The 27124-nt window shown below is 45.7% G+C and overlaps 1 protein-coding gene across 1 annotated transcript in view; it reads left to right on the top strand.

The window, feature by feature from the left end:
• The first annotated feature begins 408 nt into the window (after positions 1 to 408).
• Positions 409 to 27124, top strand: part of LOC147448111 (uncharacterized) — a 172666-nt gene continuing 145950 nt past the window's right edge. Inside the window, exon 1 of the mRNA XM_086524493.1 lies at positions 409 to 646. The gene's annotated coding sequence lies outside the window, so the exon portion shown is untranslated. The remainder of the gene's footprint in view (positions 647 to 27124) is intronic.

Genomic DNA, 27124 nt, shown 5'->3' with positions numbered 1-27124 from the left:
GCTTTATTGAGGTTAGTTAGGCAAAAAGCGAGTACCTGTAGTTTCCACAATGAGTCTCACCCTTTTTTTGGAGGGAATCTACAATCCCAAATCATTGTTGATCATGGACCACCCGATCCATTTGGAGGAACACTAGGATCGGGCGGGGCTTGACCACATGACCTCCCCATCACAAGGCGAATGTCTTACCACTACGCTAATGCACACATTTTATTATGCAAGAAAAAAAGGTAGCATTATATTAATTAGTTTCGGCAGGCCCACGATCTTAGTTTGCACCGAGTTTACATCGAATTTACACCAAACCAAGTTCACATCTAGTTTGCACCACCAAACTGTAGTGCACATACCTTGCAAAGTTTACATATGGTTCACACTTGTTCATGTTTTTGCCCAACTTTACACTTAGTTTACACCAAGTTCACATTCAAGATCATGCCCTTACTGTGGAGATCCGACGTCCCGAATTCCTTGTGTCCCGCTGCCACCATTGATCCGGCCACTCTGACCCCGTGTCACTTATAGACAAGGGACTGCCATCTGTCCCTCATAAAGTGCTCCACGTGCCATCGAAGGGTGGAGCATAGTTACAAGCTCTCCATATTTATGCTCAAAGCTTTGTATTGTCATTCGCTCCAGGTCTTCGGTAAGTATATGAGAGAGAGAGAGAGAGAGAGAGAGAGAGAACCGTTGTTCGTTTTGTGAGAGAAAGAAAGAGGTTATATTCTACAGATGTTGTTCTCTAGGTACCTTTGGAGAGAGAGAGAGAGAGAGCGAGAGAGAGAGAGAGAGAGAGAGAGAGAGAGAGGTATGCAATTTATATAGCTTAAAATTGATGTGTTTGTATGTGTGTTTGTGCATGCGAGACTCGAGAGCGAGAGAGAAGAAGAGAATAGTTTACTATGGTATGAACAATCCCAACAGACCTCAAAAATCTATCCGAAGAGAGTGACAAGATCTTTTTGTTGTACCTTTTAGCTGAAATGAAATGGCGAGGTAAAAGATTGAAATCTTGAAAGTGCCCTACAACAGAGAGTGCTTAATAGTACTAGAGGCAATGAGAGTTGAGCCCCCGAAGGAAATGTATTCTGCTCAATCCAAGTCCCTTAGGATCGAGCTCGGTTACAATCAACATGAGAGTGAGCTAAAAAAGACTCACACTCATAGATCATACAAGATGTCATATGTGCACATGCATAAACACAAACTACAGCTTTGGGGGCAATTTAGCTTTGCGGGCAACAAGAGCAAGGAAGTTTTCGACCCTAATACTACATGGACAGGCACCACGGACATGAGTGGGATTCAAGTAGTTGTGTGCTTCCCTATGGTTGACACTTGGCACTTGCTTACGAAGCACAAATGCTTATTGCTTAGAAACACTTGTGGACGAAGAAGTCAACACTTTTCAGCCATACAACCAATGGTTTTGGGATACCTTTCTACCGATGGCTTCTTTCGGAATGGATTCCCTTAAAGAGCAGATGGAGGGGTAGTGTGTTGCCTCTAGAGTTACAAAGGTATTGCCTAAAGTAGAAGGCCTTTAGCATTCTGGAGATGATAATCCATGCATAGGTGTGCTATGTTTTGTTTTCAGGGTCATTGACATTCAAGAATGAGGAGCTGGAGGAGGAAGCTGCAGAGAGAGAGAGAGAGAGAGAGAGAGAGAGAGAGAGAGAGAGAGAGAGAGAGAGAAGAAGAAGAAGAAGAAGAAGAAGACAAAGTTGGACAGAGGTCTAGCGATCCACAATTGACATTGGAAGAGAAACCTAAATGGTTCAATCGGTCTTTTGCGCTCGCCTCGTGCAAGTTGACAAGATCGAATGCTACAAGAAATTGTCAAAGTTGGAGATGGGAAAGAAAGCTTTGTACATTTACTCATAGGAATTCAAGGACCTCGTCCATAAGACGAAGGCCTTGGAAGAATCAAAAGTCATTTTATAGATGTTGTATCTATTTGGATTGCCGCCGGCATACCAAAATGAGGTATTGCGCAGTCCTGTTGCATCATTGGAGGACATCTACAAGTTTGCGAAGAATTACGACAATACTTTGGCTGTGTCAGGGAGTGGTCCGGCAGTGGGGGAGACCTCTAACCGTGGCACTTCTACGTCAAAGTTTAAGCACTCCACTACATCAGCAATCTCACAACAGTTTCAAATCAATTAACTGCACCTCCGCGGAAGAAATTCAAGGAGAGTAGCAAGGCAAAGCTTCTTGTGCTGAGGACAAAAGAAGAATCGATGCTTTGATTGCCATCAGACCAGCCACATCAATCTCAGAATTACGACAATACTTTGGCCGTGTCAGCGAGTGGTCCGGCGGTGGGGTCAGACGCGGCACTTCTACGTCAAAGTTTAAGCACTTCACTACATCAGCAATCTCACAACAGTTTCAAATTAGTCAACTGCACCTCCGCGGAAGAAATTCAAGGAGAGTGGCAAAGGCAAAGCTTCTCGTGCCGAGGATCAAAAGAAGAATCGATGCTTTGATTGCCTTCAGACCAGCCACTTCCGCTATGACAAGGATTGCTCTTAGTGAGGTGAATGCTCTTTCGTTCAATGAAATCTCGATTAATTTCTCTCTCTCTCTCTCTCTCTCAAGGGGTGTTGCTAGACAGATCCTCACTTTGGTGGGATTTGGCGACGAATCCAGGAAGGATTACGTAGGTCGTAAAGCAATGGTAGTTTGGACGCCCATCGGTTGGCTACAGAGAGAAAGCAGAAAAGTATTCCATTCGTGTTGGATTGCTTTCAAGCAAGGAAAATTGTGTGCGCACGTTGATGAGGATATCCATAAGAAAATTCTGTTTGAGTGTCACAATGCTCCAAGTGCGCGACACTGCGGCATACACCATACTCTGGCCCTAGTAAGCTGGTACTTCTATTGGCCACACATGAAAGATTTTGTTGAGAAGTATGTACGTGGATGTGCGCAGTGTTAGCTCAACAAAGCTGAACGTCAAAGGCGTGCTGGGCTTTTACAACCTCTGCAAATCCGCGACAAGAAATGGACTAGCATTCATATGGATTCTGTAGTTGAATTGCCATGGCCACTCGTGGTTATGATGCCATTTGGGTCGTCGTTGAGTGACTCACGAAATATGGCACGCTTTATTCCTACTCACACCAAAGTAAAGAGGCATGACTTAGCTCAACTCTTGGTGGAGCACTTATATAAGCTTTATGGTTTGCCCGAGGAAATTGTAAGTGATCGTGTGTAACAAACTGCTGACGTGTCGACCTACTGAAGAACGGAGCTACTAGCCGAGGAGCCTAAACCCTAAGAAGAACAAGTAACAGAAGAAGTGTCACAAAGTGATGACGTGGTTGCCTGAGAGCAAAAACCCTAACCCTAATTTTTGCCAAAAACCCTAACTATTGAAACCCTAATTCTGGATACCCTAACCCTAAAACCTGGAAACCCTAATTCTGAAAACCCTAACCCTAAAACCTGGAAACCCTAATTCTAGAAACCCTAAGAAGAACAAGTGACAGAAGAAGAAGTCCTATCAACTTATGGGGACCCCGTCCGATGGGGCCCCAAGTGACATAAAGGCATTAAATATAAAGCAGAACATGCTCAAAAGACTTTGCACATCAAAATATGATGATGTGGCACCTGTACGGACGTTCCGGAATTCGCGGCGGATTTTTAAGGAAATCCCGAAATTTTAGGAAAGTGAATTTTTGGGGTCAGCTTTTCATATTTGATGCTTTTAGGCTTTGGGGCTTTGCAGAGCAGGTGCTCCCCGACTGTTGTACTTTGCGAATCAGCAGTAATATAAAGAAATACTGAAAGGGGCGCCAAGGTTTGGGGCCAATACTCTCTGGGGTGGAATTCCGCCACTCCGTGTCGCGTGTCGTCTCTCTCTCTCTCTCTCTCTCTCTCTCAGTTCAGTTGTTATTGAAGTGCTAAAAGTCTGTTCAGTCTGTTCTTTTCTATTGGCACGTGGTGCCCGTCTTGTGACAGTGGCGTCAGAGCATCAATCGTGTGCTTTTCTGAAAGCATACCGGTCCTACAAAAGAGCAGACAGAGCTATTGGAATTTTATTCGAGGTATCTTCGCCCTCCAACCCGGGCTTATTAGCGACTCCCACCCTTACTTCATCGCGCATCGGGCGCGCTCCCATCTTCACCGCAGTGTCTTATAGGGCATAAGCCAATTAAGATCACTTGCAAGAGAAGGATCCAGTTTTGTTTCAAGTCACTGTTTTTTTTCTCAAAAGCACTGCCATGCAGATGTTGATGTCTACAGCTACCAAGCAGCATACTCCAAGTACTTGGCAAGCTTTCAAGAAAATTTTTGCCCGAAGTTATATGGTTTCGGACATCTTCCTTCGGAGTGCAACTTCTGGCAGAGTGGGGTATCCTGAAATGCTTGCCATGGAAACCCTAGCAGATTATATCTTGAAATTTCTCGACATCTCTCAGTAGATGTCTCTTCACGAGCAGATGACCTTGGAGGTTTAGTGCCATTGCTATCTTGGGACTACCATCGTCGCCAAAGCAACACAGTTAATCCAAGAGCTGGCGGACCATGCTGTGCTCGGTATGACCTCATGGAAGGAACCTAACCCTAATTTTTGGTGCAGGTTTCAGGATGGAAAGTCAGTCGACTTTTTGAGCTCGACTGATGTCGAGATTGCTTTTTAAGTTTGAGTTTTGTTTGATCTTGTTTGGTGATCTGTTTGGAATTTGTTTGAAATGGATGGTATTTGTTTTGAACTTGATTTGGTGCCGATTTGAATTGTTCGACTCTGGTTTGATACTGGTTTCATTAACTGGTGATTTTACTCCCGGGTGGAGAAGTGAGAAATACTGTTTTGGTATTGTTTGCATCCTGCACCTCACTGTACATAGAGGGTAAGCCAACACTCCATTGAAGCTCTCCCACCTGTGACAGCACTCAAAAACGAGCTCACCGCTGAAAATCACGTTTTTGCCTTCTCTTTAAGTAGTAAACTGGCCTCGGAGTGCCAGGTGTCACTCATTTGTGCATTTTCCCGCTTTAGACCCTCGGGTCTAAAAATATCTCACCTGCAGCCTCTGTTGACTTGGCCACAGAGTAACAAAATGATCCCCATGTCAAACTGCACGTAATGACGCGAAGACATTTTGCCGTCCAAAAATAGCAATCCCTAAAATTTAGGAGTTTCTGCCATTACATTCTTCTAGGTCATCTGACCCTCTTTGTACACTACAGCCACACCCAGAATTGAAATGTAGCCTATGTAGCAAAGGATTCTGCTTTGGCTGGCCAATGACCCCACTTTGGCTAACCATAGTCCTTGTCCAACCTTAGTGCTCTTTAGCCCTGAGGCTTGGACTCTCTCTGAACAGTTCCACACTGGCTATGCAATGCAGGGCAGTTAGATTTCCAGAGGGGTGTTTCCAAAAGGTAAAACAAACGAAATTCCCCAAAGAAAGAGAAAATAAACAAAAATGGAATTGCCACTGGCTGGTGACACTTGCACTTTCCTTTAAGGGTGAATCTGGGCTTATCCTAGATTCATCTATGTATATTTTTTAGTCGTATAGCGGACATGCAGACTTCACATTGTGAAGTTTTCGTCCGAGTTACGACCAGTTGATATTGTGCTAATTCTTTCTATCCTTTGTGGTGCGTATGCCCTATCAACTACCTCATTTTTGTGCTAATTTTTTCGATTTAATGCTTCTTTTAGTGCTAGGCTTCATTATGGCCGAGTCTGCTCTTGATCTCCGGATCACGACAGAAACTCAGTACGTTGAACTTTGTGTTGATGTATGCTCATGTGTGTGTGCGTATGGTGTGTGTTGTGTTTGGGAGCATATGTTAGTACCTAGTTTTACACCCACTATTGGGCACTGGCGACGTTACTGGGGATGTCGTGGTATTTAGTCAATACTATGCATGATGGAGCTGATGGTTATATTGTCTTGTGGGTGACTACCATGGGTCTATACCTTGTACTTTCCTTTAAGGGTGAATCTGGGTTTATCCTGGATTCATCTAAGTATATAAAGTATCAACTAAACCATCATCCTTGTGAACAATCACATCTTTATCTTGCAAATCATCATGCTTATCATTATCATGCAAATCATGTGTGTCGTGCTTTGGAAAAGAAGAGACTGAAAGAGCCTCCTTCTCCTGATTCTTTTCAATCTTCGCCTGCACATTAGAAATGAGAGATGAAGAATGAACAACTTGCTCTCTACGAATGACAATGGGAGTCACTTTTGGCATTGAAAGTGAACGTATTTTCCGCCCAATCATTGAGAGGATTATGCTCAGGAAACCATCGAATGCCCAAAAGCATATCACATCCTGAAAGAGGAGAGACTACAAATTTTCTGCCGAAGGACGCTTGTTGAACAATGAACAAAACATCAAGGCACTCGTGTGTGATGAGAGAGTCCATACCGGGAGAGAAGCTTGACACCTCGAAAGGAGATGTCTTGCTAGCCTCCAAGCGGGCTCTTTTGACAAGAGAGTCACTAATCAAATCATGCATACAGCTTGGGTCAAACAATATGACAAAACGCTGACCTTTCACATGACCATAACACTTAATGAGAGACTCATCAATGGGAGGATCATGAGAAACTTGGGTCACACTCGTGTTCTCATTTATTACATTGACAGAGGAAGTGGGTTCTGTGGGTTCTTTAGATTCATTAGAGTCAAGCTTAGGACATGTTCTTTTAATGTGACCCTTGATGTGACAATGATAACAACAACCTTCCTTAGAATAAATGCTTTGTTCTTCCGACGTGATGTATCCTCCTAACATTCCTTTTTCTGCCTTTTCATCTGGAGTGAGCTTAGGTTCAGCAATTGTGTTAGCTTTACCTTTAGGTTCATTTGGAGAGTTTTTTTCTGAGAGACTAGAGAAAGATTGTTAGAAGAGTTACCATTCTTACCATTCTTACCGTTCTTACCGCTCTGTGGGTTCTCAGAAGTTTGGGAAGTACTTTGAGAGGTCTTGTTTTCCTTAGGCTTGCCCTTGTTGTGCTTCATCTCTTGGGGGAGAGAAATTGCTACCGCCTTGTGGAGATTCGCGGGGTCGAAGACTTCTACATCAAAATTGATATATTCGTCCAACCCAAAAGGGAAAGCCTCTTTGCGCTCATCATCCAATTTGCGTAATTGGGTGCCGAGCTGCAAAACACGGTTAGAAAAAGACATGACTGACATACCATTCTGCTTGAGATTGCGCCAATCCTCTCTCAACCGCGTGAGGTACTGTAGTGGCATAAACTGCGCCTTGAGCTTGTCTTGGAAGTCGGCCCAATTGAAGGAAAGGGATGCACCTTCCTCGGCTTCCTCTAGGTGCGTGGTCAACTGTTCCATGCGTGGTACCAATTAATGGCATCATGGGCAAGGTACATAACTGCTGTTAAAACCTTGCTATTTCCTGTCTTCTTAGTTGTCGCAAAATAAGCATTAAATTGATGCATCCAAGAATGAATAACACTAGCATCCATCTTACCGTCAATACTTACTGAAAGTCAACTTCTCGGTGACGGGGTTGTTGGAGTCCGAATCTTAGCTTGCGCCACTTGATGAACCACCAACTTCTTTGGCCGGCTCGGGTTTCAAGGTGATAAACCTGTCGGACCAACTCTTGCATGCGTAGGTCTCTCTGCCTCTCACGCTCTGCCTCCAAGGCCGCTCACCTTTCTTCGACTCTCCTTTCTTTCTTCAGCCGCCAAGCGCGCTTGCTCATGCTCACGCTCAATAGTTGCCTTTCTTTCTTCGGCCGCCAAGCGCGCTTGCTCAACTGCTGCCTTTCTTTCTGCTTTTCTTTCTTTTCGTTCCTCGGCCGCCAAGCGCGCTTCGTGATCCAAGGAAGCCTGTTTGTCTTGACACTCACGCTCCACGGTAATGCGTTGTGCTTCTTGGTGTAACATCATGTCCATCATCGACTTGACCAAAGCCTCCATAGGATTTGGTTCAAACCGTGGCGTAGATGGGGAAGGGGGAGGGTCGGAAAAAACTCCCGGTGGGGAAAATTCTTCTTCACCACCCTCATGCTCATCACCTTCATGCAAAGTATCCATTCCGCTTCGGGTGATGACCATACAATGAGATCTTGGGTTCTTAAGTTCATGAGGAACTCGGTTTCTTGTGGTTCTTGGGTTCTTGAGTTCTTGAGGTTCTTGTGGTTCTTCTTTCGCTTGCAATCTGTGTTAGAGAAGGATCTTCTCTTACCCGAGCTCTTCTCTTTCCCGCGGGCGCACCCCTTGGCGGCCTTGCGCTCACACCAAGGTTGCCTTTTCCCACCTCACGTCGATTGGCCGGCCGCTAAGTGCACGGTCCGCTCTCAATGGGTGAAAAGAGGAACAAGGGGAGGTTCTGGACAAGCCCTTCTTTCTTGGGTTTCCTGTCACTCTTCAAAAACACGATTAGGATTCGACACGCCCAAGAGGACATGGGTTACATGCGACCGCAACAAGCAAAAAAAATTCTTGTGGTTCTTTCCTTGAGTGATACAGAACACTGCCAAAGCTCTAATACCAATGTAAGTTGCAACGGAAGTGAATGTTGAACTTTGCTCAAGATGAGTGCTCCGAAATGTGCTCAAGGTTCCTTTTACTTACGGAAGGGAGAGCCTTCCGTTCCTTTAGTGAGAGAGTGCAAGTGATCACAAACAAAGTGGATAAACACTGTGAATGAAGGTGCTGAGACTGAGAGATGGAGAGAGAAGAATAGGACACCAGATTGTTGTCAAACCCTCCTCCGAAGGCCCCTCTCTCTATGGCGAGAGCGGTCTACTATTGATTGCACAAATCTCTACAATGCTTTGGACTTGCCGACGATGTCGACGACGATGAGACGGGCTGAAATCTGAAAACGCTAATGGCTGAAATCTGCAAATCTTTGTCTGCTGAATTCTGACTCTATGTCGGTGACAACGATGCGACGACGACGCACTGAAAACATAGATGTTGAAATCTGCGTTTTCCGGACTGAACCTGCAAACTTTGGTGGATCTGACCGTGCGGCGAGGATCTACTGCGGGAAGGTGAGATCTGCGAGGTTTGGGACTTCTACTGCGGAGTTTGATTGCTGAAAATTGAAAACGCTGATGCTACTTGTGGTTCTGTCGCGATGAATGTGCAAACGATATGTGGTCAGGCTGATCCAAAAACGCTAGGGCTGAATCTAAGTCCTGCTGTAAATCGCTAGGCTTCTGCTGATTCTGCTAGCGCTAGGGCTGATTTGTGATCTGCTGTTGCCAGGTTGCTGCACATGCAAAACGCTGGGCTGATCTGCAAAGCTGAAAACGGTGGCCGGTTCTTGTTGGCTGAAAACGTCGCTAGGTTTCCTTATATATTGGCTTAGTCCAATTGCCCTACCTTGTTTCCCAACAAAAGTCACTTGAAAATAATAAGTGAAAATTGGCTAAAATAGGGAAAATAGGTCTATGCACTGTAAAAATGCTCCTGATGCGTTCTGATGGTAATCTGATGATCATGCTATGTGCAACCAGAGGATATGCATCTACTCTAAGTGTCTGGACATGCACGGTCTGCGAACAGACTCACAGAAGTGCCGGAACACTTCCTAATCTAGGCTGACTGCACTGAACTGAATCCATGTCATGAAGTAGCTTGTCCACGTACACATAGGGTTAGATGTGCACGTGACATTGTTGTAGCATCATGTCCATCATCATCTTGACCAAAGCCTCCATAGGATTTGGTGCAACCCTTGGCGTAGATGGGGAAGGGGGAGGAGGGTCCGAAAAACCTTCTGGTGGGGAAAATTCTTCTTCGCCACCTCCATGCTCATCACCTCCACGCAAAGTATCCATTCCGCTTGTGTTGATGACCATACATTGAGATCTTGGGTACTTAAGTCCACGAGGAACTTGGGTTCTTGTGGTTCTTGGGTTCTTGAGTCCTTGAGGTTCTTGAGGTCTTTCTTTAGCTTGCACTCTGTGTTAGAGAAGGCTTTGGCTTTTCTCTTACCTGAGCTCTACTCTTTCCTGCGTGGGCGCACCCCTTTGTGGCCTTGCGCTCACACCAAGGGTGCTTTTTCCCACCTCATGTCGATTGGCTGGCCGCTAAGTGCATGGTCCGCTCTCTATGAGTGAAGAGAGGAACAAGCGGAGGCCGGACAAGCCCTTCTTTCTTGGATTACTAGTCACTCTTCAAAAACACGATTAGGAATCGACACGCCCAAGTAGACTTGGGTTACGTGTGACCGCAACAAGCAAAAAAAATTATTGTGGTTCTTTCCTTAAGTGATACAAAACACTGCCAAAGCTCTAATACCAATGTAAGGTGCAGCGGAAGTGAATGCTGAACTTTACTCAAGATGAGTGCTCCGAATTGTGCTCAAGGGTTTCTTTTACTTACAGAAGGGAGAGCCTTCTGTTCCTTTAGTGAAAGAGTGCAAATGATCACAAATAAAGTGAATGACACTGTGAATGAAGGTGCAGAGAGAGAGAGAGAGAGAGAGAGAGAGAGAGAGAGAGAGAGAGAGAGAGAAGAATACGACACCAGACAGTTGTCAAACCCTCCTTCAAGGGGCCCCCTCTCTATGACGAGATAGGTCTATACTATTGATTGTACAAATCTGGTACAATGGTGTAGATGCACTGGACTTGCCGACGATGTCGGCGACAATGATGACGGCGACGAGACGGGCTGAAATCTGAAATTGCTAGGGGCTGAAGTGTGCAAATTTGCTAACTACTGAATTCTGACACTGTGTCGGCGAGGACGGCGATGGTGACGACGCGGCGACGATGCGCTGAAAATGCAGATGCTGAAATCTGCGGACAGCGGGCTGAAACTGAAAACATTGGCTGATCTGACGGTGCGGCGAGGATTTGCTTTGCGGGGAGGTGAGATCTGCGAGGTTTGGGGCTGTACTTGGGGAGTCTAAGTACTGAAAACTGAGAACGTTGATGCTAGGGGCTGATCTGTCGCCGAGAATTTGCAAAATGCTAGAGCAATCTGCAGTCTGCAAAAATGTTGGAGCAATCTGCAAAAACGCTAGGTTTGAATTTGGAATCTGCTAATGCCAAGTGCTGGAATCTGAAAACGCTGGCTGATCTGGGATGTCCAAAAACGCAAGGTTGGTCTTGTGGCTGAAAATGCTGTCTTTTGCCGATCTTGCTGAGAAGGTGCACTGCAAGTCACTGGAACTTCTGCTGCCTCTTCTACTAGAAAGTGCTAGGGCTAGGTTTCTTTTATAGAACTTAGCAAATTTGCCCTACCCAGTTTCCCAACAAAGTCACTTATCAATAATAAGTGAAAAATGGATAAAATAGGGAAAATGGGTTTTGTGCACTGTAAAATGTTCATGATGGGTACTAATTGTCATGCTGATGATCATGCTGTGTGCAACCAGAGGATATGCAACTATCTAAGTGCCTAGACATGCAGGGCCTGCGTACAGGCTCACAAAGGTGCTAGAACACTTCCTAAGCTGACCTGAATCCTGGACCTGAAGTAGCTTGTCCACATGCACATAGGGTTAGATGTACACATGACAATATGAGAGAGCACATGTAATAGATTATTTTAGGAATTCCCATTTCAAAGTACTCTTTACATAAAGTCATTCAACAAAGTACGATCAGCTCTCAATATCCCTGAAATGTCCAAAGAAATTAGCGACTTTATGCCATCGAGGTAACATTTGACAAAGGAGCGGAGTAACTCCCCTCTTGTGTAGTCTGCACCGCACCAGATTCAACCTACCGATTCATTGGTAACTCTTGGAATAGTCAGTGCTAAAACTGAAGCTTCAAGATAAAGCTCTAAAATCTGAGGAGTATCTGCTAGGTCCTCCTTCTCCAACCACTTGGCATCCAAAGCCGGGTAGTTCCTGAACTTGACTAAATACCGGCGTGTCAGCTTACCTTTCACTTTCCTTTCCTTGTGAGCCAGGCTCTGTTTTGGAATGAGTATCTCCTATGTTTCTTCCACTACAGGCTGCTCCTTTGGCACTTAACCTGTGAAAGGTCTCAATAGACTCACATGAAATGCATTGTGAATCTTCCAAGTATCTGGTAATTTCAATCTGAAAGATACATCATTGATCTTTTCTCGAATCTAGAAAGGTGCATAGTATCGCATACTTAGCTTTGGAAAAGCATCTCCTTACCCTTTCGTTTCCGTAGGCGTGCCTTCTTGAATTGGAGTAGCACCCAATCATCTTCCTTCAGATGCAAGTCACGTGGATGCTTGTGTGTGGCCTTCTTATGATTTACAGGCTTGAGACTTCTCCAAAGCCTCCCGTACCTTGGCAAAAGTAGGGTCCAAATCCTATGTATACTAATCTGTTTCAAAAATCTTACCTTTGGTGCTTAGAATAGGTTTTTTGACACCCTCGATAATCTCAAATGGTGCCATCCCTGCAGATGTATGATGTCACACGTTGATGACGTGGCATGACCAACTACTAAGTTGTGCCGACTTATGGACAACTGCCAAGGGGCCTAAGGGACACCTAGGCATTAAAATCATGCGCAAGATTTGCTGACGTGGCTGCTGTACGGACACCCGCGATTCACGTTGCTAACGTGGAATTACTGTACAGGTTTCCTCGAGCAGCGCTGGCTGCTTTTGGGCCTTTTTCTTTTGAACTAGAAGCTTTTGAGTTTACATGCTTTTAAGGCTCTTCTTTTGGCATTTCTTGTAAGAATAAATAAACCCAAGGGGGTCTCACTTCTCAGAGCATCTGGATGCAGAGTCTGAGTGTAACCGGCCTATACAACGTAGAGGGCGGTACTATTTCAATTACCTGTTAACTTTACACAGAGCACTGAGCAGGAAAGAGAACATAGATGCGTCCAGCGACTAGAATGTCACTACGCAAATCTGTTTATTGTACTCTTCCAGATTCGCACACTGTTTAGCAAATCTGTTTATTGTTTGTCAACCATGTAGGCGCAAAAAGCTGTTTGAATTGGATCCACGTTGTTCGGGCTTGACCCTGGTTCAACAATGCAGTCCACCATTGAAGCGCATTCCCTTTCAAGAAAGTGGTAGCCTTGTGTATCTTTGAAGATTCTGTGAAGTTTCCTCCAGCATAAGCTGCATCAAACTGCTGTATGAACGTCAAAGCCTTCAATTGATCCTCAGTTCCTATGAAAGTTTCAAACTTCACTCTTTGCCCACCTTCCTTGTAATCCTTAGGCTAACTCAAAGGAGCCACATTATCATAAACAGGTGTCTGTAACAGTGGTGCTCCATGATTGTTCATTCCAGCACTCGCATCAACTGTTTTGTCTGTCGTATCTGCATTTTGTACGTATGGCTGCGAAGAACCAGCCATACCAAATTGTGTTCAAGGCACTCGAAACTGGCCATAGGCACCTTGAAAACCTGGTTGGACACCCATGTTCATGTACATAGGGTTACCCATGCTTGTTTGCATTGTCCCGAACACATTCCTGGCATATAACTTGTGGAAGGTCCAGCCATAGCTTGAAACACTAAACCACCTCCAAAATAACCAGGATAAATATTAGGTAATGGAAGGGTCTGACGCATAGCCTGTCCATTACTCCCTTGACCATTCACAAACGGTTCTTGTCTAGCTAAAGCAAGTTGCTTTGGTCATTGGACACCGCTAGCTGCTCAACCACACGGGCTTTCTCTCGAGCATCATGAGTCCTCTGTGCATTGGAAATCTCCTTTTCTTGCAACTGCTCAGTCATGCCCTGTGTAGGAGGCTGAAAACCCTGTGACGGAGCGTGTAAGAACTCCTGCATCCTTGGGTTGCTAGCCAACTGCTGAAACATGTCCATGCAGCAACGCAGTTGAGCTCTAAACAACCTGTCCTCTTCTTGAAGAATTGAAGAAACTTTCTCTGTGCCATGTGAGGAAGATCTCTCTTCAGGTGCTTGGTCTCTCTTCTCTGCCATAACGACAAGCTCCGTGTTGCTTTCACCCACAACAATCCTCGCTGCACTTTTTGAAGAAAAAGTGACTATCCCGTCGATGGAACCATGTAACCGGCCTATACAACGTAGAGGGCGGTACTATTTCAAATACCCGTTAACTTTACACAGAGCACTGAGAAGAAAAGAGAACACAGATGCGTCCAGCGACTAGAATGTCACTGCGTACACGAGACCAACACCCTGTAGGCCCCAAAGACTGGCGGCCCTTTCGGTATTTCTTTATTCGATTTATGGTAGACGATCCGACCACTTAGTACAAGCTTTCACAAAGCTGTCCAAACCTGGCGAGGACTGAAAAGGCAGGTTTCTGACCTGGTTTTGGCAACATAACGGCGCAAAAACCCCTGTAGGTCAAAAGCACCTGTCTAGGACGGATTCCCTCCCTATCTGGAAGCTTTCTGGTGAGCTGTCACAGAAATTCAGTGTGCTCTAATTCTCTGTTTTTCACTATCGGGTGCCCAAAAGCCTGTACACACTTCCCAAGGCTCTCACGAGGCTCCCCTGGTGTTCCCTTGCAGTTTAGGTGCGAAAGCCTAAACCTGTAGAAAAACACAGCAGGCTGTAATTCCCTGTTTCGAATCATTTTTAGCGGAGCGAACACGCCTACGCGTGTCCCAAGGGCTCCTGCACGCAATGGGACAGTTACCATGTGAATTGGACGAGTTTTCACGCGAGAAAACTCTCCAAACTTGCAATCTTTCACGATGGAACTGTGCGTACCTGTGGGGGATTAGCAATTAGCTAATCCGGTTCCTGTTCAGAAGGCTCTTGCCTTGGCAAACGTGCATAAACCCCCCAAAACTGTACATGTTCATCTGAGTAGCCCAACTAGTGGGGCATTACCATATGTGCCAAAGGGGAGAAAGAGATGCACAAGAGCAAGTCATCGCGCTACATGAGACACAAGAGAAGGCAAGCTTTCAATTAAAGCGGTAGACCCGCACCCACTACTCACACACACTATAGGTCACTTCTATGAGCCAAAATCCAGCCCCAACCTCAAATGGGTGTCTCCTCTTGCTGATGTGTCCTCCAGGCTGCTCTCCTCCTGTCAAGTGTCCAGTTTGCCCCTTTGAGCTAATTCCCTAGTTCCCACTGACTTATAAAGTTGTAAGTGACTTGCCGAGTAGCCCAAATTCCTTTTGGCGCACACAGGCTTCCATACTCATCAGAATTCAGTGCTACTTGGCCCCACCAGTGCTAGACTGTCCGGCCTAGACTCCCGATGTGAGAAACCTGTTCGGCCGCAGCCGTTTCACACTGGCCATGCAATGTCCACTTGCACCTTATCAAGGGTTCCGGGAAAAACAAGTAAAAATAAAATAAATAAAAGTATCTAGTACTTACATAAATCCTGGTGACACACCCACCCTTGAAATACTGCAAGCGACCTCGCTTGCATGCCATTAATACATGCGGATATCTCCTGATATCACATATATTCTATGGTGGGAATCCAAGATATACATGCTTCCGGACATGTAGCGTTGGACGATTAAACAATTCCACCAACCTGGCTACGACACATATATCAAGCATAGAAGTCTTCTAGCGTTGGACGATTAAACAATCCCACCAACCTGGCTACGACACATATATCAAGCATAAAAGTCTTCTAGTCTTCTTGGTTGACCTAGGAGTACGAACGAGATGTGAGAACCGCTTGGAACCATTTTCGGATGACCGAGGGTGACACTTTGGACGCATATTGCGAGAGATTTTGGGATTCTTTTCTACTGACCTCTTTGTTTACGAAGGTCACTTTTAAAGAACAAATTGAGTGGTTTTGCTGCGACTCTCTACAGAGATTCGAGATTACTCCCTCGAACAGAAGTCTGAGTGTATACAACAACTAATGGGACATGCTAAACGGGGATTCTCGATACATTCGGGTAATTTGACCTACCCCTCTGATGAGGTTTTGACTCAGAAGACCAAATAGACCTCGACCAACGATAATAGAAAGAAGAGGAATCCCCAGAAAAAGAAAGATGCATGACCCCGATTGATGGCGGAAGAGAGAGCCGACTATCTCAAAGAGGGGAAGTGTTTTGGTTGCGGGGAACAAGGGCACATCTCCGCAAAGTGCCCTAAAAAGGCACAACGAGGATAGACTGAAGACAGGCCAGAGAGTTCTAGAGCAGTGGAAGAACGTGGCAGAAAAGGAAAAATGAAAGCAGGACTGGTACCGGATTGCATGGGAACCGACCCAAGCCAGATGGATGAAAGTACGGAACTTTACCGCGCATGGGGCAAAGTGAAAGATCAGGAAGCCCTTATCTTTTTTGATGGAGGAGCCAAGGCCAACTTCGTTTCATCTGAATTGGCCTTGACATGCTAAACGGGGATTCTCGATACATTCGGGTAATTTGACCTACCCCTCTGATGAAGTTTTGACTCAGAAGACCAAACAGACCTCGACCAACGATAATAGAAAGAAGAGGAATCCCCAGAAAAAGAAAGATGCATGACCCCGATTGATGGCGGAAGAGAGAGCTGACTATCTCAAAGAGGGGAAGTGTTTTGGTTGCGGGGAACAAGGGCACATCCCCGCAAAGTGCCCTAAAAAGGCACAACGAGGACAGACTGAAGACAGGCCAGAGAGTTCTAGAGCAATGGAAGAACGTGGCAGAAAAGGAAAAATGAAAGCAGGACTGGTACTGGATTGCATGGGAACTGACCCAAGCCAGATGGATGAAAGTACGGAACTTTACCGCGCATGGGGCAAAGTGAAAGATCAGGAAGCCCTTATCTTTTTTGATGGAGGAGCCAAGGCCAACTTCGTTTCATCTGAATTGGCGGCATGGCTCTAGATTATGCCCGACAAGATGGGGCCACCGACGGAGGTAGTTCTAGCGGCGCCCGGACGAGATGTAGCCATTACACCTGTTATTGGAAAACTTCGTTTGCATTGTCAGGGGTATTTAGGGCACGAGGACTTTTACATCATGCCTTTGGAAGGGTGCGGCGTCCTCCTAGGAATCCCTTGGTACCATAAGAACAACGCCATCGTTGACTATTAGGCTAAGAAAGCGACTTTGACCAATGAGAAGGGCAGTAAAATTGTACTTGATGTAAAATTGAAGGGCGAGTTCGTCCCTATTGTATCGGCTTTGGCCATTTCAAAATTAATGAAATCCAGTCATTTTGTTTCCTCGATCTATTTGAAAGAATTGAATGATGAACGACGAACGAACATGTCTGAATTGGACAAAGAACGACAAGAATTTCTGCACACACATGTTGACTGTTTCTCAGATGGCCTGCGCAGGGAGTTACCTCCATCTCTTCTTCGGGACCACACTATTGTTCTGATTCCTGGAACTACACCACAGAATCGGCCACCGTACCGTGTTAGCCGAGCCCAGAATGAAGAAATCATGAACCAAGTGAAAGACCTTCTTGAAAAGGGTCTCATTCAGCCTAGTACTTATCCCTACTGTTCTCCGGTTTTATTGGTACTAAAGAAAGACAGATCTTGGAGAATGTGCATGACTATAGAGCTCTCAATAAAATCACCATCAAGAACAGATTCCCGATTTCAAGGATTGATGATATTCTTGACAGACTTCAGGGATCCTCTCGTTTCAGTCGGATTGATTTAAAGAGCGGATACAAGACAGCCTTTCGGACAAGCTTTGGTTTATACAAATTTTTGGTGATGCCTTTTGGACTTACTAATGCTCCAACAACTTTTAACCGAATGATGGATAGGATTTTCTGAGAGCATCAATCTTTTGTGGGCACTTTCTTTGATGATATTATAGTTTTCTCCAAGAATGAAGCAGAGCATCGACACCATCTGCTACAGGTTTATTAGGCATTGCGTGATCACAAATTGGTTATTAATGCCAAAAAGAGCGAGTTACTTCTCCTTGGGCACATCGTCTCAACAGCAGGAGTACAGATGGACCCGACCAAAATTGAGACTATCCGCGATTGGCCAGACGTGAAGAATGTTCATGAAGTTAGAAGCTTTTTGGGCTTGTGTTCTTACTGTTAGATTTACACCATTCTGCTGCTTTACAAGTCTAGGGCATACTTGTATGGAAAGTATGTCACCGGGCTGGCCACCCATAGTCTAGGTTGTACTTGGTCCCCGGCCGCCCGAGTTTTGGGCCGGCCGGCCGTCCACTTTTGTCCGGGCGCCCACATTTATTTCCATATATCATTTTTCTGTTGGGTCCTGGGGATTTTCATCTCCCCTTGGGCACCTATTTATAGGGCCAGGAGGTACCCACTTCCATCATACTGATTGTACTTGTTGCTAAATTGGCTTTATCTGACAGGAAAACCGAGAAAAATAATTCTAAATGAATTATTGAAGTTTTAAGTGAGAGGGTTTTTCTCACTGGAGACATCTGAGTACAGAGCACTGCGAAAGGGCATATCTGTAAGGCCACCAAGAACGGCTACTTTTGATGTGTCACATCGGATGGGTGACAGGGAGCATCGGTAAGAAGTATTCGACCATCCGGGAACGGACATCTTTGATGTGTCATAGGATGGGTGACATAGAGCATCGTGAAGGAGATTGTATCGTAAGTTCGGTACGAAAGGACTAGGTGATGGGTATTCTTGATGCATCACAAGGTGGGTGATGGGTGCATCGGAAAGGGAATATCCATAGTCAGGAGGAAATTCCGAACTGTGTTAGAATTATGCACAAGGAAAAACAAGCACTTGAATGAAGATGGGTCAAGAGGAATCTTTGAGGAAAAACAGATGCTTTCTAAGGAAACGGAATTGCTTTTTGGGAAAGCAGATGCTTTCCCGCGAGAAATCTATGTCTGCATTGCACTTGTGCATGTGGTTGCATCCAGGGACTCCTGGGAAGTGCTGTGAAAAGCATTGTTTTTAACTTATAAGGTTTTATTGAGTTTTTGGGCAGGTTCAGAACCATTTTAATATATGCCGGCCGTCCACTTAATAAGTGGGCAGCCACTTAGAAAATAAAGCAACAAAACCAATCAGCGAATTCTCTCCCTATTTCGGGTAGAACAGGAAAAAAAATAATCTACGCAGTCAGCCTCTGCTCAGCTATTCCTGCTGTGGCCAGGGAGCTATAAAAGCACCACATGCCCTCACTCAGAGAGGTTGTTGCCAGCGCCAGCAAGAGAAGACTATGCTGTCAGAAGACGCAAGAGATTGCGAGACTGGGAAGTACGGAAGTCGCTTTTCCCACGCGAGAGCGACAGGTATCTATTGTGGATTCGTCATACGAAGTGTTGTCCCGTGTTTGTGTGTGTGTTTGCAGGTACTTCATCGCGAAGGAGAAGCGGGAAGGCTTTGGCCTACGCTTGGGAATTCTGGGAGCGGAATTCGGAAATTGTCTGCGGAGTCTCGACTTCGAGACAAACGGAAAAAGGATTGAGACCTCGTCTCTTGGATTACCCTTATGGGAAGGAACGACCATTGATATGAGAGGATTAGAACGGAGGGGTTTTCTCTGGTTCTTGTGCTTGTAAAAGAGATTCTCCCTAATAAAGGATTCTCTTTAAGGGGGGGGACCAACCCATCTTTTGGTCCCCAGTACTGTCTCTCTCTCTCTCTCTCTCTCTCTCTCTCTCTCTCTCTCTCTCTCTCTCTCTATTTCTCTCTATATCCTCTGGCTTCAGTTATAAGTGATAAATCCTATTTATCGAAATGTATTTTATATTGCTATGCGCTCCCGTTTGTGACAGTACTGAGGGTCTTCTGCTCATGGTAGTCATTGGAGGCTGATCGCCCCCTCTTCACCATCTTTGGCGTTTGTGTTCTCTTGTCTCCCTCTCTTTTCCTCTCTCACGCTTCAGCACACGCGCACTCTCACATGGTATCAGCAGCTTCAGGCTCTCCATGGGACCAGCGCTTCAGCACCTGTAGAGGTTCTCCTCCCAAGGGATCACAACAGCAAGTGTTTTTTGGAAAGCATTAGTTTTTCTGCAAATCTGCCTGCAAGAAACATCTGATCTGCTGATTTGCCTGCTAGCGCTATCATTTCTGGACATCTTTGTCGCGGAAAACCCCTCCAGATCCATTTGCATTTTTGGGTTTTTAGCCCATTTTCGGCGGTTTTATTGGTCACTTTGTGTCATTGACACCTTCAACAAGTTGCTGGGCACCTAGGGTACCCATCAAGCCTTTGTTTTTTCAGCAAACAGAAAGTTTTCGGTGCCAAAAAATGCAGCAAAAGTGGGTTGCAAATTGACCTGCGTTTTTGTAGCAAGAGGGCAGCGCTCAGGTTCTGGACCCCGGATCTCGCCACCACCTACCTGGCTTTGCATCTGGTGCAGTGCCGGGGAGTATCCTCTCCGTCTTCATCAGATTTCAGTCATTACCCCCTGCTGTTTTCTCTGTTTTCAGCCCACCTGGGGCAGTGACAGTGATTCACCACCCTTCCCATACTCCTTTGCACCGCTCCGGACCATGCCGGGAGCGTATGAGCACGCTAAAAATCACTGGACAGCAGAGTTTCATCACCTCGCAGTTGCGTCTTTGGGTGGAGAGCAACCACATGGCTTGTGTTTTTCATGAAGGATGAAGTTACCTCCTACCAGGACACTGTCCAGTGTTGGTCCATGCGGTCTCTTAGTGACTGCTGCAGTACACAGTATCTTCGACATTGGCTTGATCATCTACGGGCGTACGATCCTTGGGAGTTCCATTTGTTCCAGCCATCATTGGGCGGTTTCGCACTCCAGAGGGGGTGGTGACTTGTGGTTTGGTGTGGACACACCTATGTACTCATCAGAGGAGTTCACACGAGATATGGCCATGCTCATGGCATATGGGATTTTGACATTCCCAGAGAAGACACCACCATCTTGGGTGGACAGACACTAACCACTTGACCTCGGCACGTCAGATCGCTTGCTTACATGGGAGCATCTACATGGACTTAGGGAGAGGATCTTGGATCTCTTCTTGGACAGGTTCATTGCTTGGATTTACATATTGGAGTGGGACTTTAGTGCTTTGGACTCTCTTGGAGAGTTTACCCGCAAGATGCGGGAGATCAGGCATCCCGCGACTACATCCGGAGTCACCCAGAGCGTGGCTTGGACGGTAGTGCAGTTGCTCTTCTACACTCTTGGTCATTTGGATTGCTACCTTCAGAGTTGCTTACACTCACCCTCGATAACCTTAACAGCAGACTCATCCCCCGACCTGGGCAGTAGGCCACTCCCAACTCATTCACATTGAGATCCACACCGAGACGCGGTTTGATGGCGTCGTTGGCACGGATTTTGTTTTGGTTGACATGTGAGGATTGGAGGCAAGAGATACAAGCAAGATGGCGCATACAGATTGGTGTGGCCTTTCCTCTTCTTAGAGGATCTTCATAGCGCAGACTTCTCAGTCTGGCTTCCCTTCTTCTACAGGATGATTACGGTGCAGATAGCTTGGTCTGACCACACCTCTTCTCGGAGGCCCCTCACAACGCAGACTGTTGAGTCTGGCTTTCCCCTCATCTTGGACTACCCTACCTACTGACAGGACTCCATCCGGTGGTGATCCGTGTGGTCTACCGGTGACTGCTGCAGCTTACGGTAGCTTCTACAGTGCAGACTGTTTAGTCTGGATTTCCTTGATTCGGAGGGAGTTTATGGCACAGATTACCACATTTGGCCTTCCTGGAGTTTTACATAGCTTAGCCACCTGGCCACACTCGGTTGCAGGTTCATGCATTGACAGGCTTCCCGCCATTCTCATGACGGTTCCTGGCTTCTCCATTTTCTCCAGACAGTTTGACTACAGACACCACAGATCCTATTGGGCAGGACACCTGCAGGTCTATTGGCACTTCTTTCACGACAAGGAGTTGTTTTCACACTTAGTTCGGGACCTTCACGCAGTACCTTCACACTATCGGCGGAGTACAACAATTTGGTACACTGCTTGTAAGGGAACTTTACCACGGAGATTTCTTGGCGGTCGGGACACCGAGACTGGTGCTACAATCATGGAGTATTGTCCTTCAGTGGACATTGCAACAGACATCTTCATCATTTGCCTCACATCTTCGGCTTCATGCGGTTTTTTCAGCATCCGGTGCTGAGAGGAGGTGTTAGATTTTACACCACTCTGCTTCACAGGTCTAGGGCATACTTGTACGGCTAGTATGTCCCCGGGCTGGCCACCCATAGTCTAGGTTGTACCCGGTCTGGGCGCTCGAGTTTGGGGCCGGCCGCCCACTTTTGTCGGGGCGCCCACATATATTTCCATATATCATTTTTGTGTTGGGTCGTGGGGATTTTCATCAGGCCTTGCCCTACCTCCCCTTGGGCACCTATTTATAGGGGCAGGGGGGTACCCACTTCCATCATACTGATTGTACTGAGGGTCTTCTGCTCATAGTAGTCATGGGGGGCTGATCGTCCCCTCTTCACCATCTCTGGCATTTGTGTTCTCCCTTCCCTCTCTCTTCTCCTCTCTCACGCTTCCGCACACACGCTCTCACACTTATTACTGGCGGTTCATTCGGAAGTTTGCAGAGATAGCGTCCCCTTTGCACTTATTGACTCAGAAAAGAGTCCCTTTCTCGTGGGGACCGACAGAAGTGACTGCTTTTCAGACACTTAAGGGAAAACTGACTACTGGACCAGTATTGGCTTTGCCAGACTTGCAAAATCCATTTGAAGTTTATTGTGATGCTTGTGATCATAGTCTGGGAGCGGTCTTGATGCAAGAAGGCCATGTGATTGCTTATGAAAGCATAATGTTTTCAAGGCCAGAATTGATAGCATAGATTTATGAGAAGAGCTATTGGCAGTGATCCATGCTCTTACTCACTGGCGACATTATCTACTCGGAGCCGATTTCACGGTCTTCACTAATCATCAGAGTCTACGCTAGTTCTTGTCACAGAAGCAACTTTTGGAAAAGCGGATGCGGTGGGCTAACATCTTGTCACAGTTTCACTTTCAGATTGTCCATGTTCAGGGACATAAAAACTAAGTGGTAGATGCATTGTCTCGGAAGCCCCTCGTCTTGCGATTTCCACGATCCATCATAGAAGCTTCGAGGATATGGTTGACCAGTACGCCACCGATCCGGATTTTACCGATGTTTTTACTTGGATACAGAATGGGGAGATAGTGCCAGGATATTCACTACTTGATAAAGAAAACAATGCTGTGTGTTACACAACCGTTGAGGGAAAAGGTTTTGACAGAGTGCCATTGTCCACCATTTACAGGTCATCGCGGCATCGACACCACCTTGAAGGGAATGGAGCCTTATTTCTTTTGGACGAGACTCAATAAGGATGTGGACGACTTTGTTCGCAGTTGTTTAGTATGCAAGAATGTCAAGTTTGATAGGCATAAGGCACAAGGATTACTATAGCCTTTACCCGTTCCTACCTGCCCCTGGGAAAGTATTGCAATAGATTTCATCTTTGATCTCTCGAAGACACAGAGTGGGCACAATGGCATTTGGAGTGTCATTCATTTAGCAAGCAATCTCACTTCATTCTAGTGAAGAAAACAGTCAAGCCAGACCATTTAACGAGACTGTTTATTGCACAGATATTTCGATTACATGGCATGCCTGAGACAATAGTCTGCGAGACAGAGATCCCCGATTCACGAGTTTGTTTTTGAAGGCTATTTGGGAGAACATTGACACATGGTTGCAGTTCTCGTCATCATTCCACCCGAAGACAGATGGGCAATCTGAGATCGCAAATTCAGTTGTTTTGGATTTATTGAAGTAAATCAGATCAGAAGACTCAACTTGTTTGTTTTGCATGCGTAATCGACAACGATTACTCTTCTTTCAGGAGGATGGAATGTCACAAATGTGATGACATGGCATTTCAACTTAAAAGGACCTAGCGTCTAAAAGTGGCTGAAATCGATGTGAACCAATTTTCTCATTAAAAATTGATGACGTGGCATGTTGTAGGGACATCCCGGAATTTGCAGCGGTATGGAATCTTGGATTTTTAGGGATTTGCCCTATGGACGCCAACTTTTCATATTTGATGTTTTTGGCCCTTGGACCTTTAAATATGAGCCTTGGGGGCCCTCTTTGGCAGTTTACAGTGCGTCCATTGGAGAGGAGGTGCTCCTCGGCTATTTGTACTTTGCGAACCATCAATAAAGAAAGAACTATTGGAAAAGGTGTCAATCTTTGGGGCCAATGCACTTGGGTGCAAAACTCCGCCGCTTCGTGTCGATTCTCTCTCTCTCTCTCTCTATTCAAGTTCAGTCTCTTGTAGTTTCTATTCGTGTTTTGCTATTGATTTCTCCTTGGAGTGTCCAAGCCTGCTACAGGCCTCGGGGTCCCTATATAGAGAAACAAACCCCCCCCCCCCCCCCCCCCCCCCCCCCCCCCCCCTCTTGCCCTTGTATTGTATGTATTCCAGTGTATGTAGAGTGAGCCAACGTTTTCGGATACTCTATCTCCAGCGTTTCCTACTCGCGATTCTTTCTCTGTTGCACCCTCTCTCTAGCGTTTTCTCTTGGCAGCATTTTCTCCCTCTCGATCTCATCTTTCTCTAGCGTTTCCTCCTGGGAGGGTTTTCTCTCTCTTGATCTCATCTTTCTCTAGCGTTTTTGCCTCTTGTAGATTAGGACTTATTTGCAAGGGTCTGCCCCCATTTGGAGGCGATAACGGAGGAGATTCATTGTGGTAGACTTGATATTTGGGGGCTGCTCAGTCCAGAGAGGAGTAGTGCTTGCAATTCAGATCCGATTGCTATTTGATTCTTTTGCTGCACCTTTGATATGATATCAGAGCTAAGGGATGCTCTCTAGTCGGATCAATAATCTGTGTGAGTTGGCGATGCTTATTTTTCACAACAAAGAGGAGCATATTACCGGTTTTTGCTGGTTTTCAGTGTTCACCCTCTTGGGCCTGATTTGGTGCTATTTGTGGCTGATTTGAAGATTCAATCCTCTTCATCCCAACCCGTCATAGCCTTTTAATTTTCCTCGATCATGGAGTTGGGTGAAGCATCTGATATAAACTCGGTCCATGATGAAGAAGTACTCAAAGAGGTTGCCAATGACTTGCAGGCTTTGCAAGTAGCAACTTTTAGAAGCCAACGGATTCAGCGGGAATGAAGCTTTGGGAGCATGTCAATGTTCATATTCGATCATTTTATATCCTTAACAATACACCATTGGTCATCAATCATGATGAAGGATGCAAAGATGATTTGGGATCGACTTTGCTATATATATGATGGAGTGTCTCCAATGAAGCTGATTGCCTTGGAGGTGCAATTCTAGATCCTAGATGCCAAGCAAACTTCCATGAGGAACCATCTCAACAAGATGCAGGAACTGCAACAGGAGATACTTCATATGGGCAAGAGGATCAATTCGGAGGACATGGCCATTCAGCTTTTGGCATAGTTGCCTCCTCGGTATATGAGATCCTATTCTTTGTTGATTACGAGTAGCCAATTGAACACGATGACCTGGGAGGAGATGGTCCCAATGGTATGGGACCAGGAGGAGCAGTTCAATGGGGGAAAAAGTCAGGCTCCAAAACCTTGGCCGGTTCTTCCAACAATAACAACAAGAAGCAGAAGGGTAAGAAGAAAATCAACAACAACAAGAAGATGATGCTGAAAAAAATGCTTTGAAAACTGAGTAGCATTGCAACAGTTGTGGAGATAAAGGCCATAATTGGCGGAAGTTTCCAAAGCGAGTCGGGGAGGCTTCAACTTCTTTAGCTGCAATAAAGGTCCTAGCCTTTGTTCATTCGGAGATGCTACCTTCAGAGAATCTTCCAATGATATATGAGGTTGAGACAACTCTTGCGGGTCCAGATTCTCGGAGTTTGATCCTAGATAGTGGTCCTTTACGGCACATGACACCTTTGAAGGATCTGTTGTCCAACATGCGATGACACTTTGGTTCCAGTTTCATTGGCGATAAATTGAAAATTCCTATTTACAGGAAGGACACCATGGAGCTGATTCCAGACGCCAAAGAGGGTATGCACACCTGCAAGGTGCTATACACTCCAAAGTTGGGTTTCCATCTCATGTCAATACACGAAGTGTGCAAGTTAGGCATGGAGGTGGTCCTCACAAAGGATGCAGTGTCCATATGGATCTCAACCCCGGCTAGGAGGTTAGAGAGGGCATGGTAGAGCAAGGTCTCTACAGGTTCCGAGTTCTTTCTTCAGTCACTGGTTCTCCTACATGTGATCTTTGACATTATTGGTTTGACCATTTGGATGTTGATGCTCTTTGTCGTGCTTTTCATGATCAGATTATACACGGACTGTCAGATGTTGGGAGTAAGCAAGGACAATGTGCTTCGTGTATTTGTGGGAAGCAGCATAGAGAGGCTATACCAAAGCACTCTATACGCAGACTAATGTGGTTTTGGAGTTGGTTCAGACTGATCTTTGTGCACCTAATCAGACTTCTTCCTTAGGCGGATCTCTTTATCTTATGCTGTTGGCGGATGATTTTAGCTGCGTTACTCGGGCATACTTTCTCAACGAGGCTTTTAAGATTTTCAAGAATTGGTGTACACTTCTGGAGAAGGACTCCAGCAAAGAGTTGAAGACTATTCGTGCGAACAAGGGTGGAGAGTTCTGTGTGGACCATGGTATGAAGCAAGAGCTTGCAAATATTGGATTGCCCTCAGAGAATGGAGTTGTTGAGTGGACCAATAGAATTGTGGTGGAGATGGCGCAGACAATGCTCGAACATGGAGGAAGTTTGATTCTAAGTCCAACCGAATGATTTTTGTTGGGTACAATACTCTTTCCAAGGGATATTAACTTTATGATTTACAAAGGAAGGAGATTGTGGTGAGTCGAAATGTGGTCTTTGACGAGGCTATTCGTTCAGAGAGGGATTCCCCTCCCAAGTCTTCCACATTATCCCCTTATTTGCTTCTATTCCCCAGTTCCTGTCCCTAAGGCTCCGAAGAGTGATGCACGGTCTCATAATGATGCATGGATGATGGTTCTCACTATGGTGCAGATGTGGAGGACATACTAGTAGCTCCCGACTGTGGGGGCAAACTAGTCAGTTTATTGAAGTGGCTATTAAAGACACTACAAGATACTTCTACTTTAGACTTTCCACTAGATTGGCGTGATGTGGTTACTATGAGTCGACGATTACAGAATCTTGATAGAGATGGAGCCATACTTCACCGGACTTGAACGGATATGGAGGTAGAGATCAGACCCCCAAGGATTCCATACGTTGGATTTCGTATGGCACACTAAAGACAGTCTAAATATAAC

Source organism: Adiantum capillus-veneris, chromosome 11 (assembly GCF_014529385.1).
Source record: "Adiantum capillus-veneris isolate H3 chromosome 11, ASM1452938v2, whole genome shotgun sequence".
Taxonomy (NCBI): Eukaryota; Viridiplantae; Streptophyta; class Polypodiopsida; order Polypodiales; family Pteridaceae; genus Adiantum; species Adiantum capillus-veneris.
The sequence above is the reverse complement of the archived record's forward strand: the minus strand, read 5'-3'. Positions and strand labels throughout refer to the sequence as shown.